Source organism: Cibotium barometz, chromosome 10, assembly GCF_041138505.1.
Source record: "Cibotium barometz isolate CiBa-2024 chromosome 10, ASM4113850v1, whole genome shotgun sequence".
In the NCBI taxonomy this organism is placed as follows: Eukaryota; Viridiplantae; Streptophyta; class Polypodiopsida; order Cyatheales; family Cibotiaceae; genus Cibotium; species Cibotium barometz.
Window position 1 is genome coordinate 56,591,439 of NC_141055.1, and position 15,209 is coordinate 56,606,647.

Genomic DNA, 15,209 nt, shown 5'->3' on the forward strand with positions numbered 1-15,209 from the left:
TTACAACCACCATAAAATACAGAATGCAAATAGCCACATCAACCTGTACAGCTATTGATGATGGAAAATGTTAATCGATGAAGCGCCCCAGTAATTAAAGTCAACAATTGAAGCATCTATTCACAATGTCCGTCCTAAATCCGCCAAAGGCGTCTTCATTTATCATTATATTGTAAAAGCATCTTCGCTAAGTTGTAAGCGTCTTAAGGATGTTCACACATCTTGGGTGTCAAGCTTGTATCCCAAGGAAACAGGCGAACAAGGCCAAACATATGTAAAAGTCTTAGAACTAGCAATGGGCACCCTCGGATCACTTATTCTCGAGCGGCCCAGTGAGAAAAAACTTACAGCCTACATGTCAGTTTCCTCAAGTAGAGACCATTTTCTTCCCTTATGCAATAGATTGAATGTTCTCTCCATTCTCCCTTCTTGTGGGTCTAGACATTGCAAGGCAAACAAAGCGAGGATTTCTGCAAAAACCGAGGCAGTCAACATGATGAGAAAGCCCTAAAGAGACATGCAAGGCATAAGTTACATGTCAAGGTGAAAGGTGTCACCAAATTATCCGTGTGAGTATCATAATTATTTTCCTAATGATTATTGACTATGAGTCATTTTGGCCAGACTCCCTAGTAGGGTTTTATACACAAGGATAACACATGTACAATACTTGAAAGATGGAGGATTATCCAAATGTCATGTGCATCACATGTAATATGTGGAAGCTTACAGACGAGAATTGTACTTTGATGAACACTTTCAGCCCTTGGTTCTTGACAATGAATAGCACAATGTAGAGAAGATAAGAGTGCAGAGAGAGAGAAATGAAATGATATATTAACGTCTCTAAGAGGCCATAGTGGCCTATGAGACCAAAACTGAGAGTACATCTGAAGTTGGTGTCTCATCAAAGAGAACAACTAAATGAGACTAAAAAGTACAATAAACTGATTGTCCTACAGTTATAAGAACAGAACTGTAAGACTCCGAGATGATACTGAGTAGAAAATACTGGAAAATACTAAAAAATGTATATCAGGTAGATCCATGTATGCTGATCAGTTGAAGTGTTGCCCTCTCCTTAGATCAAGTATCTCCGCCATGGGGCTGTCTAGAATGGAGAGGTCGTAGAAGCGAGAGGTAGGTGCCTCCGATGCCGAGCAATAATGGCTCTGATCTGGCGATGGTGAGGATGCCATGGTCAGGATCCTGGTGCGCGTGGCCGACGAGCACGACATAAGATAACTGCTCTATCAGTGGTGACTCCCTGGGAGCGTGGTCGGTGCCCTGATGGCCCAATAGAGGAGGTATCAGGAGGTGTGTGGGCTGGGTTGCTGGTGCTGGTGCCGAAGAAATCTGCCAGGGTCCTCTGTCTAGGTACATCATGGCTCGGCCTCTTGTCTGCCAAGAGGGTCTCTCTGTGTCTCCTGAGCTCAAGTAGAAACAATCCAAGGCATCTCTGATCCTCAAATTCCATGACCTTGCGTAATGGCCCAAAACCCTCTCGGAAGAGGCAGTGATATCTCCCTCGGATCTCATAGTAGACTGTACATCGGCAAATGTAGTGTTCCTCTGTCTCTACCTCCCGGTAGCAGAGCTAACAAATGCGGTCATCCACGATCTGATGCACATATCGCCCTGTCTCAATCCGCAGCTGGTGTGATGAGGTCCGGATCTGTCCAATGGCACAACGTATCCCATGTGATAGGTGTACATCCATGTACGCCGGATGGGTGATTAAATAATCCCGTGAGAGGTGTAGAAAATGGCTCTTGTAATGAGCCATTTTCGTGCCCAAGGGCTCAAGGGGGCTAGTCCATGTCCTCTCTGTGTCCACTCTGATGATATCCATCCTGATCACGCAGTTTTGCTCTGAGCAGGTGAGATCCAAGAATGGACAATCCAAACTGTACTGAAAGGGTGGTAGTGCCTCTATCCGCAAACCATGTAGGTCAAACCATGATCTCATCTGAGCGTACCAACAATGAGTATCTCCATCCTCTGCCAACTGTATGGATGAGGTCAATGCCAATCGGGAGTACCTCTGCTAAGGGAGCTCCCATAGCCGCTGTAAAAAGGTACCTGCTTGGAATAGAGCCTCGGTTACTACTGGTGGGGCACCCAGCTCAGCCCGAACAATCTCGTATCGAGTTCCAAATATATATATATATATATAGAGAGAGAGAGAGAGAGAGAGAGAGGAAAAATATACACAGTATCGGGTTCCAAATACCCTTTGAAGAATCCCCACCAAGGATGGTGTATTTGCTTTATTGAATAAGTAGAATGACAGACTTCTGGTTGTAAATAGCCCTGACTGACTGAGTTGGTTTGTTTTCCCTTGGAAGAGATTGCTTTCCGCTTGAAGATGAATTCTTGTAACATGCGGAAGCTTAGAGATAGGATTATACTTTGATAAGGAATATTCAGTACCTTGGTTCTTGGCGATTGTACAATGTAGTGGAGATAAGAGAGAGAGAGAGAGAGAGAGAGAGAGAGAGAGAGAGAGAAGAAGAAGAAGAAGAAGAACAAAGACAAGTACACCCGATTGGGTCCCAAATACCCTCTGAAGGGCCCTCACCAAGGACTGGTGTATTTGCTTTATTGAATGATAAAAAAACTGACTTCTAGGAAATCTTCCTTGGCTGTAAATCTGCAGCCTGAAGATAACCTAACCGTGACCTTCAATTTCACCTTGCTTCAATTCTCCCCTAGGCTGTCCCGGCCCTTGGAGTTCTTCAGCACTTGTGAATAATGAGATGATTTAGACCTTGGACAAGCCCATGTTTATGTAGGTCCAAAAGCTTCTGGTTGGTTTGCTGAAATAGCTTTCAACCAGTTCAGTTTGTCCCACGACTTGTTTTAATTCATCATAAAGGCAAGCGCCTTTCACACATGGCAATCAGGCCTGCTGGTTGATAGCCGCCTAGGATCTTAATGCCCAGATGCTAGGCCGACTGTGGACCTAAGCATTCCTTGGGCTGGCCACTATCACCAACCTGGACATTTCCCAATGTGAAAGGGATCTGGTGGACTCCAAGACATCTAAATATTTGTAAAGTACAAGCTTTGGGAATGGGGGATTATCCTAGAATACAAAGGATCACACTCCTAAAATCTAGGAGAGTTGCTATTTTTGGCCCGACTCCGATGGAAATTCTGTTCGTGTCATTACGTCTGGAATTGAGCAAATACCAAGAGTTGCCAAAGTACCTATGACAAATGGGCTACCAATTGGGATATTTTTAGAGAGAGAGTTATGGAAGGACCCATCTCTTAGATTGGGACATGTGGCAAGAAAGTGGACCAAAGTGAGCCAAGTGGCTTGACACTTGTTAGAAAGTGGATCAAAGTAAAACAAGTGGCCTCAGACTTGTCACTTCAGCTATTGTGTGGCTCTCCACTTGTCATTGTAGCCTTCTCTTGCCATTTTAGCTCATGGGAGGCCCAAATCAATATATTGGAGCCCTCCCTCTTCATTAACGGAGGCTCTCTTGCTGCACACTAGCCTCTACCACCATTACAGGCTGCCCTAATGATAGCTACTCTCTTTCTCTCTCTCTTGAAGGCTGCCCATGAAGAATACCGGCTGTTGGGGCTGTTTTGGAAGCTTCCATCACACGAAGAAATACCTTCCGACCCTCCCTTCACAGGACCAAAGTAACCCCCCCGAGATGGCCGACTTCTAAAGGTACAATGGTTAGTACAACAAGTACAGTGGCTGGTACAGCAGGTACAAGGACTGGTACAGCCACTGGTACAAGTACAGCAAGTACAAGGGCTGGTACAGCCAGTACAGTGGCTGGTATAGCAGGTACATGTCGGAATACGCAACGGATATGAGACGAACAACTGAGAGCACAAAGTAGCAGGACACCAAGATGAAAATGAGCAAACACAAGAGAACCACCAGCCTGAAAATGCAGTACTGTGTGGAAGAACAAACGCACAAGAGAGAGAGAGTGAGAAGCTGTATGAACTCTGCTCTATATACAAGATCCGGTACAATACCCGATGACTCAAAAAGTGGGGGGGGCAGGCCACCTATATATATGGCCCTGGGCTGCTGGTCGGCCAGCCCGAAACAGGCCTCATGCCAAAAAAAAAAAGGGCAGTCGGCCAGCACTGAAAACAGTCGACAACAACACATGTAGTCGGCCAGCAGATTGCAGCCCCCCATGACCCAAAAAAATCAAAAGAATACATGGAAAAAGAGGGAAAAAATGGAGAAACACATAATGGGCAGGCACACCCACAACAGAGGGCCTAGTGTGTAATGTACAGACAGGAGATGACTGCTAACACCCCCTCTCTCAGCTCCTGGATGTGGAACCAACCCCAGTGAGCTGGAGTGCTACCGGAGCATCGCCTGAGGTAGAGCCTTCATGAAGAGGTTTGTCGCATTGTCCTCCGTCGAACAAAACTCTAGCAAGATGTCATCACCAAAAAACTTCTCACGAACGAAGTGACTCTAGATGACCATGGGCTCCTCCTGTGGATACCCAATCTCGTCAAGCAACCTCCGTAGCCACACAACCTCGCAGGCAGCACCACAAGCAGCCCGGTACTCTGCCTCTGTAGACGACAAGGCAATAGTAAGCTGCCTCTTGCTGTCAAAATACGCAGCGAAGAAGATGACCAAATCTGGAAACACGAGCAAGTGCAGAAAAGTAGACAGCAATGGAGAGAGAGAGGCGTAGAACTCTAGTGTATATACACAAGATCCCGGAATACAATACACAATATGGCAAGGGGTTGTGGGGCCATTTTATATGGCCCCAAACAACAGTCGGCCTGTTCATAGGCAGCCGACAGGACTCCAAAAGTGCCCATGACTGTATACACCAGTCGGCCAGCTCATAGGGGTGTCGGCCAGCACCAAGAAGGTCCACGACCTGTCCACATACAGTCGGCCAGCACCACTAAGAAGACTGATGCAGTCGGATACCAACAAGGACATCCTGCCACCTCAGGGCTGCCTCCCAAGCCACAGAAAAAATGGGAAAAATACGGGGAGTGAGGAAAGTTGATAAAACACCACCAAAGGGAGGGCACACCCACAACAGAGGCCCTGGTGTCTGGTAAAGACAGGAGATGACTTCTAACACCCCCGCAACCTGACCACCTCACAAGCAGCATCACAAGTAGCCCGGTACTCTGCCTCTATCGACGACAAGGCAAAAGATGACTGCCTCTTACTGCTCCGTAAAACTGCTCCTGGGCCTAAAGTAGATCTCCTCCTGTCCGGATCTCCTCCCCAAACTAAGTCACTCCAACCGTGGAGTTGGACTCCATCAATCAATCCCCCTCCTGTGTAAAAGAGTCCATGATCCTTCGCATGTTGCAGAAACCACAAGATATGCAATCCTTCCTCCCAAAGAGTCATCTACAACCATGAGCTCAACTGTCTCATCACGAAGCTCCCGTCCAATCTGGTGTCCATCAACCAAATCAATGAACCATTCTGCTTCTGAGTCAAAGAGGCATCACACTACTCACAAGGATCAACACCTGTTACGGTGCAAAGCCAAGTCCTGGAAACTTGCTGAAGACCACGCAAGGCCTTCTGAAACCTGTCAACCACCCCCTCTAAATCCGGAACCACAAAGCCCGGAGAATCCACCTCCTTCTGCAAGTAATCAACTGCCACGTAATTGGCTTTCCAAGAGATCCCCGTGGAAAGAACATCCTCATCTACAGGAGTTTCTTTGTCCCGAATGCTACGAGACATCAGAGCATAAGTTACCTGTTCAGTTTCCTCTGACTGACGAACACAAGAACCACCAACAGCAGTACTGGAAAGTTCCTGCCAACTGCTGCCATCAATTGTCAAGCTATCCACCATCTGGTCCGGGAAAGCCTGCACCTGCAGCGTATCCACACTTAAGTGGCCATTACCAGACTGCCACTCATCACAAACCTTAGGACCTAGGAGAGGGAGTGCTGAAAGCTTGTAAACTCCATTCTCCACTCCGCCTTCCCAAACTACCTGGCATGTTGCCTTGTCCCGGAGAGCAACAAAATGCTCATCAAACTCCACCCGTACGCTAGTCTTGCAAACCTGATGCATTGACAATAGATGAAAACCAAGTGTGGGAACATACAATACCTGGGAGGAATACTTCCCCCCGCTGCCATCGGGAACTATCTCCAACTTGCCTCACTGTGAACTGGGATAGTGGATGTATGCCCAGTAAGAATGTGACCAGAATACCTGCAGAGATCCTGTAAATCTGAACGGGAAGGAGTCATGTGCCTGGAAGCACCACTGTCTAGAACCCACTCCCGAGTATCAGTTGCGGAGAATCCTACCTCCTCCCTGCCTGAAGAAAATGAAACATCGGTGTCCATCACCTCCAGGTGCACAAAAGCCGGAGTCTTCATGATTGCTGCTGAGGAATCTTCACCCTTCTCGATCTTCCGCTTGGGACACTGCCTCCAATAGTGGCCTCTCTCGCCACAATCATTACAGGTCCTCTCTGCCTTTAGTTTCTCGCGGTCAGCGTCGGACTTCCTCTCAAAAGACTTCTCCGATAAAGCCTTCCCTTTGCCCATGTTACGGCCTTTCGTCCGTTGGCCAATTAAGGCCTCCGAACCTCCGCCCTGTGGAGGGTTCGTGAATCGTTCCTCCTGATCAAGACCATGGGCACAAGCTCCTCCCACGTGATGGTGCTAAGCCTGCCACTGGTAATCAAAGACGAGTAAAATGCTGAGTACTAAGAGGGCAAGTGCGACAACAACATTATGGCCATGTCCTCTGACAATATCTCCTTCCCAGCCTGAAGAACTTCCTGCTGAAGAGCTTGCAACTTGTTAATATGCTCCCGCATCATCGACGACTTTGCAGGGCTCATAACCCGCATCTGTATTCCAAGGAAATCCTCTTCATGGGCCAAATGCTGCCATATACCTCTGGCCAGCGTCATATGCTTTACATGATTGATTACATGCGGTGTGCAGTTGAGGAAGATAAATGAACGGACCCTGGCCGCGTTGACACAATCCCACAACTGTGCATGTGCCTCCCGGTCCTTTCGGATCGACGGTAACTCCCCTTCCTCTACTTCCGGCCGTGGAACCCCAACAACGATGAAATCAGCAAGGTCGTAAGACTCCAGAACAGATTCCATCATAACCTTCCATATGCCGTAGTTGTTCCCGTCCAACTGACGATCCACCGGGAACGTGGGGAGTGTTGGGATCTTCACATGCCTCTTGGCCATCTCTAACAAATCTGCCATTGCAGGGATGTAATCTGAAAAACGGTGGGTGGGTGGGAACAAAGAAGAACTTACACTTGCAAGTGGCTGTCCAGCAAATCAGCCCGCCGTCCTCTTGCTTCTCCTCTTCCCAAACAGTCCCGTACAATCCACCAATCAGCAACACAACAGTCCCCCTCTTGCTCACACAAATCCCAAGAACAATCAAGAGCCTAGGGCTCTGATACCATGTCAAAATACGCAGCGGAGAAGATGACCAAATCTGGAAACACAAGAGCAAGTGCAGAAAAGTAGACAGCAATGGAGAGAGAGAGAGGCGTATAACTCTACTGTATATATACAAGATCCCGGAATACAATACACAATGTGGCAAGGGGCTGTGTGGCCATTCTATATGGCCCCAAACAGCAGTCAGCTTGTTCATAGGCGGCCGACATGACTCCAAAAGTGCCCACGTCGGCCAGCTCATAGGGGTGTTGGCCAGCACCGAGAAGGTCCACGACCTGTCCACATAAAGTTGGCCAGCACCACTAAGAAGACTCATGCAGTCAGCTACTAACAAGGACATCCTGCCACCTCAGGGCTGCCTCCCAAGCCACTGAAAAAATGGGAAAAATGGGGGAAAAATACGGGGAGTGAGGAAAAATGATAAAACGACTACAAAGGGCGGGCACACCCACAACAGAGGCCCTGGTGTCTCGTAAAGACAAGAGATGACTTCTAACACTTGCTGCTCCATGAAATATCTCCTGAGCCGAGGGTAAAACAAGAGCCTGATGTAAATCTCCTCGTGTCTGGATCTCCTCCCCAATCTGAGTCACTCCAACCGTGGAGGCTGACTCCATCCGTCGTTCCCCCTCTAGTATCATAGCAGACCCCAAGATCCTCCGTACGCTGCAGAAACCGCAAGATCCGCAATCCTGCATCCCAAGGAGTCTTCAAAGGCGTTTGCATGAATGAGCTCAACAGCCCCATCGAGAAGCTCAAGTCCAATCTGGTGTTCAGTAACCAAATCAATGAACCAAACCGCTTCGGATACAAAGAGGCATCAACCTGCTCACAAGGATCATCAACTGTAACTTTGGTATGCCAAGTCCTTGGAATTTGCTGAACACCATACAAGGCCTTCCGGAACCTGTAAACCACCCCCTCTGAACCCGGAACCTCAAAGCCTGGAGGCTACTCAGCATCCACCTCCTACTGCAAGTCACCGTCTGCCACTTGCTTGGCTTTCCTACAAGTCCCCTGGGAAAGAGCTTCCTCAACTCTAGGAGGCTCTTTGTCCCGACTGATACGAGACATCAAAGCATAGTTCACCTCTAAAGGCTCCTCTGACGAACGAACGTAAGAACTAGAGTGTTCCTACCCACTGCCATCATGTGGCAAGCCATCCACCTTCTGGTCCTGGAAATCCTGCCACCGCTGCATATCCACATTCAAGTGGTCATGACGAAGCTGCCACGCATCACCTAACTGAGAACCTGTAAGAGAGAGTGCTAAGAGTTTGTAGATCCCATTCTCCACTCCACCTTCCCATACAAGCTAGCTAGTCGCTTTGTCCCGTAGAGCAACAGAATGCTCCTCAAACTCCATCCGTACACCAATCTTGCAAACCTCATGCACTGACAACAGATGAAAACCAAGAGATGGGACAAAAAGAACCTGGGAGGAATGCTTCCCCCCTCTGCCATCGGGAACGATCTCTAACTTGCCCACACTGTGAATAGGGATAGTGGACTCGTCACCAATCAGGATGTGACCTGCGTGCCTCTGAAGATCCTATAATAACTCTCAGGAAGGAGTCATGTGCCTGGAAGCACCACTGTCTGTCTAGAATCCAATCCCGAGTGTCGCTAGCGATGAGTCCAACCGCCTCCCTGCTCAAAGAAGATGAAACGTCGGTGTCCATAATCTCCAAGTGCACAAAAGCCGGAGTCTTCATAGTTACTGCTGAGGAATCTACACCCTGCTCGGTGCCCCGCTTAGGACATTTTCTCCAATAATGGCCTTTCTCTCCACAATTATTACAGGTCCTCTTTGCCTTCAAGGCGTCACGAATCACGATCCAAGTCGGGCTCCTGCTCAAAAGACTTCTCCTGTGAAGACTTCCCTTTGCCCTTACTGCGGCCTTGCGACCACTGGCCAGTCAAGGCCTCAAAACCTCCACTCTGTGGATGGTTCATAAAACGCTCTTCTTGGTCCAAGACCATAGGCACAAGCTCCTCCCACGTGATGGTGCTGAACCTGCCCCACTGGTGGTAGAAAGCTGAGTACTGAGAGGTCAAATGAGACAGCAAAGTGATGGCCATGTCCTCTGAAGATATCTCCTTCCTAGCCTAACGAACCTCCTTCTGAAGAGCCTACAACTTGTTGATGTGCTCCCGCATCGCCGAAGACTTTGCAGGATCCATCACCCGCATCTGCACTTCCAAGGAAATCCGCTTCATGGGTGATACCCTGTTATATAGAGAAGCCAAATGCTACCAAATCCCTCTGGCCAACATCATATGTTTTATATGATATAATCACCTGTGGTGTGCAATTAAGGAAGATGAAAGAACGCACACGGGCATTGACACAATACCATGATCCAACAACTGTGCCTGAGCCTCCCGTTCTTTCTGAGTAAAGGGTAACAACTCCATGTCCTCCAACTCTAGCCGTTGAACACCTACGATAATGAAATCAGCCAAGTCATAAGACTCCAATACAGACTCCATCATAACCTTCCAGATGCCATAGTTGGTCCCATCCAACTGTCAATCCACCGAGAACGTGGGGAGAGTAGGGATCTTCACGTGCTTCTCAACCATCTCAAGCAAGTCGGCCATCTCCGGGGGGTTACTTTGGTCTTGTGAAGGGAGGGTAGGTGGAAAAAAAAAATGAAGAAGAGGCTGCAACTAATATGCAATGCGGCTGTCCAACGGTGATGGCCACCTTCTACATAATCTCCAAGTCCAGAACAGCCCAAGAGATCTCCAATCAGCACCAAAAAACCAGCAATCCCGCAAGCTCTTCAAATCTCCCGCAAGCTCCAAGGTCTTCAAGAAACAGTCCTGCAAGCTCTCCAATGTCTCCAACCTTCAAGCCACCTGGGGCTCTAATACCATGTCGGAATACGCAGCCGATATGAGACAAACAACTGAGAGCACAACGTAGCAAGACACCACGATGAAGATGAGCAAACGCAAGAGAACCACCAAACCTGAAAAGCAAGACTCTGTGGAAGAACAAACACAGAAGAGAGAGAGTGAGAAGTTGTATGAACTCTGCTCTATATACAAGATCCGGTACAATACCTAATGACTCAAAAAGTGTGGGGGGTAGGCCACCTATATATATGGCCCTGGGCTGCTGGTCGGCCAGCCCAAAATAGGCCAACACCAGCCCTGAATGCTCACGACCAGAAAAAAAAGGCAGTCGGTGAGATCACAACAGTCGGCCAGCATTGAGAACAGCCGAAAGCAACACATCTAGTTGGCCACCAGATCACAGCCCTCCACGACCCAAAAAAATGGAGAAAATACATTTTTTTTTCCACCCATCCTCCCTTCACAAGACCAAAGTAACCCCCCCGAGATGGCCGACTTGCTTGAGATGGCTCAGAAGCACATGAAGATCCCTACTCTCCCCACGTTCCCGGTGGATCGACAGTTCGACGGGACTAACTATGGCAGATGGAGTCTGTATTGGAGTCGTATGACTTGGCTGATTTCATTATTGAAGGTGTTCCGTGGCCAAAGTTGTAGGACAGGGAGCTGTTACCCTCTACTCAGAAAGAACGAGAGGCTCGGTCACAGTTGTGGGATCGTGTCAATGCCCATGTGCCTTCTTTCATCTTCCTTAATTGCACACCACAGGTGATTAAACATATAAAACATATGACCCTGGCCAGAGGGATTTGGCAACATTTGGCTTTCCTGTATAACAGGGTATCACCCATGAAGCGGATTTCCTTTGAAGTGCATATGCGGGTGATGGATCCTACAAAGTCTTCGATGATGCGGGAGAACATCAACAAGTTGCAGGCTCTTCAGCAGGAGGTTCTTCAGGCTGGGAAGGAGATATCTTCAGACGACATGGCCATCACTTTGTTGTCTCATCTGACCTCTCAATACTCAGCTTTCTACTCCTCTTTGATTACCAGTGGGCAGGCTCAGCACCATCACGTGGAAGGAGCTTCTGCCTATGGTCTTGGACCAAGAAGAGCGTTTTACGAACCCTCCACAGAGCGGAGGTTCTAAGGCCTTGACTGGCCAGCGGTCACAAGGCCGCAGTAAGGGAAAAGGGAAGTCTTCTGAGCAAGAGCCCGACTTGGATCGTGACGCCTTGAAGGCAAAGAGGACCTGAACAATTGTGGCGAGAAAGGCCATTATTGGAGAAAATGTCCTAAGCGGAGCACCGAGCAGGGTGCAGATTCCTCAGCAGTAACCGTGAAGACTCCGGCTTTTGTGCACTTGGAGATTACGGACACCGACGTTTTATCTTCTTCGAGCAGGGATGCGGTTGGACTCACCACTAGGGACACTCGGGATTGGATTCTAGATAGTGGTGCTTCCAAGCACATCACTCCTTCCCGAGAATTATTACAAGATCTTCAGAGGCACGCAGGTCACATCCTGATTGGTGACGAGTCCACTATCCCTTTCACAGTGAGGGCAGGTTAGAGATTGTTCCCGATGGCAAAGGGGGGAAGCATTCCTCCCAGGTTCTTTTTGTCCCATCTCTTGGTTTTCATCTGTTGTCAATGCATGAGGTTTGCAAGACTGGTGTACGGATGGAGTTTGAGGAGCATTCTATTGCTCTACGGGACAAAGCGACTGGCCAGGTTGTATGGTAAGGTGGAGTGGAGAATGGGATCTACAAACTCTCAACACTCTCTCTTACAGGTTCTCAGTTAGGTGATGTGTGGCAGTTTCGTTATGACCACTTGAATGTGGATACGCAACGGCGGGGCAGGCTTTCCAGGACCAGACGGTGGATGGCTTGCCACATGATGGCAGTAGGCAGGAACACTATAGTTCTTGCGTTTGTCAATCAGAGGAGCCTTTAGAGGTGAACTATGCTCTGCTGTCTCATATCAATCGAGACAAAGAGCCTCTTGGAGTTGAGGAAGCTCTTTCCCAGGGGACTTGTAGGAAAGCCAAGCAAGTGGCAGACGGTGACTTGCAGCAGGAGGTGGATGTTGAGCAACCTCCAGGCTTTGAGGTTCCGGGTTCAGAGGGAGTAGTTTACAGGTTCCTCCAGGCTTTGAGGTTCCGGGTTCAGAGGGAGTGGTTTACAGGTTCCGGAAGGCCTTGTATGGTGTTCAGCAAATTCCCAAGACTTGGCATACCAAAGTTACAGTTGATGATCCTTGTGAGCAGGTTGATGCCTCTTTGTATCCAAAGCGGTTTGCTTCATTGATTTCGTTGGCTAAACACCAGATTGGACTTGAGCTTCCCGATGGGGCTATTGAGCTCATTCATACAGACTCCTTTGAAGACTCATTGGGACGCAGGATTGCAAATCTTGCGGTTTCTGCAGCGTACGAAAGATCTTGGGCTCTGCTATGATACTAGAGAGGGAACAACGGATGGAGTCAGCCTCCACGGTTGGAGTGACTCAGATTGGGAAGGAGATCCAGACACGAGGAGATTTACATTAGGCTCTTGTTTTACCCTCGGCTCAGGAGCTATTTCATGGAGCAACAAGAGGCAACCAACTATTGCCTTGTCGTCTATAGAGGCAGAGTACCGGGCTGCTTGTGATGCTGCTTGCGAGGTTGTGTGGCTACACAGGTTGCTTGGCAAGATTGGGTATCCAGAGGAGGAGCCCACGGTCATCCAGAGTCACTTTGTTCGTGAGAAGTTTTTTGCTGATGACATCTTGCTAGAGTTTTGTTCGACGGAGGACAATGCGGCAGACCTCTTCATGAAGGCTCTACCTCAGGCGATGCTCCAGCAGCAATCCAGCACTGGGGTTGGTTCCACATCCAGGAGCTGAGAGGGGGTGTTAGCAGTCATCTCCTGTCTGTACATTACACACTAGGGCCTCTATTGTGGGTGTGCCCGCCCTTTAGGTGTTTCTCCATTTTTCCCCTGTTTTCCATTCCGATGCTTCATCATCTTCGAGCGAGGAGGCAGTTGGCTTCACCGCAAAGGATGCCCGGGAATGGATTCTTGACAGTGGTGCTTCCGGGCACATGACTCCGTCCCATGACTTCTTTTTGGATCTGAAACGGCAGTCAGGTCGCATTTTTATTGGCGACAACTCCACTATTCCGATACACAGTGAGGGCCGGATGGAGATTATTCCCGACAGCAAGGGGAGCAAGCATGCTTCCCGTGTTCTTTATGTCCCTGTTCTGGGTTTTCATCTTCTGTCAATGCATGAAGTATGCAAGACTGGCTTTCGGGTGGAATTTGAGGAGCATTCAGTTGCTCTACGGGACCGTGACACTGGCCAAGTTGTTTGGGAAGGCGGTGTGGAGAATGGTATCTACAAGCTCTCCGCACTCTCCTCGTTGACAGGTTCTCAGGTCGGAGATCTGTGGCACTTTCGTTTTGGCCACTTAAATGTGGATGCACTGCGGCGAGCTTTCCGAGACCAGATGATGGTTGGCTTGCCAGATGTTGGCAGTAGGCAAGGACGTTGCAGTTCTTGCATACGTGGTAAGCAGCACAGGGAATCCTTTCCGAAGCAGGCTTCTAGGTGGGCTTCGAAACCGTTGGAGTTGATTCACACTGACTGGTGCGGACCCAGCAGACACCATCGTTGGGAGGATCTCTCTATTTTATGCTGCTTGTTGATGACTGTGCCAGATTCACGTGGGTCTACTTTCTTTCACAGAAGGACCAAGCTTTTGCACGGTTCAAGGATTTTTCTCAGATTTTGTGCAGATCATGGCATCAAGAGGGAGCTGGCCAATACAGGATCGCCTTCAGAGACTGGAGTTGTAGAACGCAAAAATAGGACTGTGGTGGAGATGGCGAGGACCATGCTGGAGCATCGTGATCTTCCTCGTCCACTTTGGGGAGAGGTTGTGGCAACGGCTGTCCATACCCTCAACCGATCTCCGACGACTTTAGTACCTAACATGACTCCGTTTGAGGCATACTTTGATGTCTCGCACTTCCATGTTTTTGGGAGTGATGCGTATGTACATATTCCAAAGAAGCAGAGGGGGAAGCTTGACTCCCAAGTCCCGCAAGCTTATATTTGTGGGGTATAATTCTCTTTTCAAGGGATACAGATTGTATGATCCAGACAGGAACGAGATTGTTGTCAGCCGGGATGTGGTCTTTGATGAGCATGTTCCAGTATCCACTGTCGAGGAGCCGCCACTTCTTGGAGATCCACAAGAGTCTGATGATGATTCCCAGACCATTGCTCCAGTTGATCACCCTCAGTCAACATAGGAGGTTGAGCCCGCAGCTGGAGTAGAGCCCCCGCAACAACAGGAGGCTCCACGATCTGTTCGAGTACCTAGGTGGTTGTTGGACACCCTTCGGGAGTCAGATGTCACGGAGTTACCCTCGGAGTGGACCACAGAGGACAGCCCTCGAAGATCACACAAAGTCCGAGACAAAAGCAATACAACGGAGCTTCTTCAGGTAAACTATGCTCTGATGTCTCATATTATGCGGGACAAGGAGCCCACTTCCGTCAAGAAAGCCCTCTCACAGGATACTTGGAAGGTGAAACTTGATGCCATCGAGAAGAACACCACATGGGAGTTGGTACCGAGGCCGTCGAAACGGTCAGTCATTGGTGTCAAATGGGTCTTTAAGACCAAATATGCGTTAGGTGGGTCGGTGGACAAACACAAAGCCAGACTTGTGGCTAAAGGTTATGCTCAGCGGCCAGGCATCGACTACGAGGATACCTTTGCACCGACAGCACGGATGTCCACGATTCGGACCGTTCTTGCCTTTGCTTCTTCTCAGAGGTGGCCTGTGTATCAAATGGATGTAAAATCTGCATTCCTTAATGATGACCTGCAAGAGG

At 48.8% G+C, this 15,209-nt stretch overlaps 1 protein-coding gene across 1 annotated transcript in view; it reads right to left on the reverse strand.

Annotated features, from left to right (window-relative positions):
• LOC147635084 (RNA-directed DNA methylation 4-like) overlaps positions 1-15,209 on the reverse strand; it is a 37,501-nt gene that overhangs the window by 2,523 nt on the left and 19,769 nt on the right. The window lies entirely within an intron of this gene.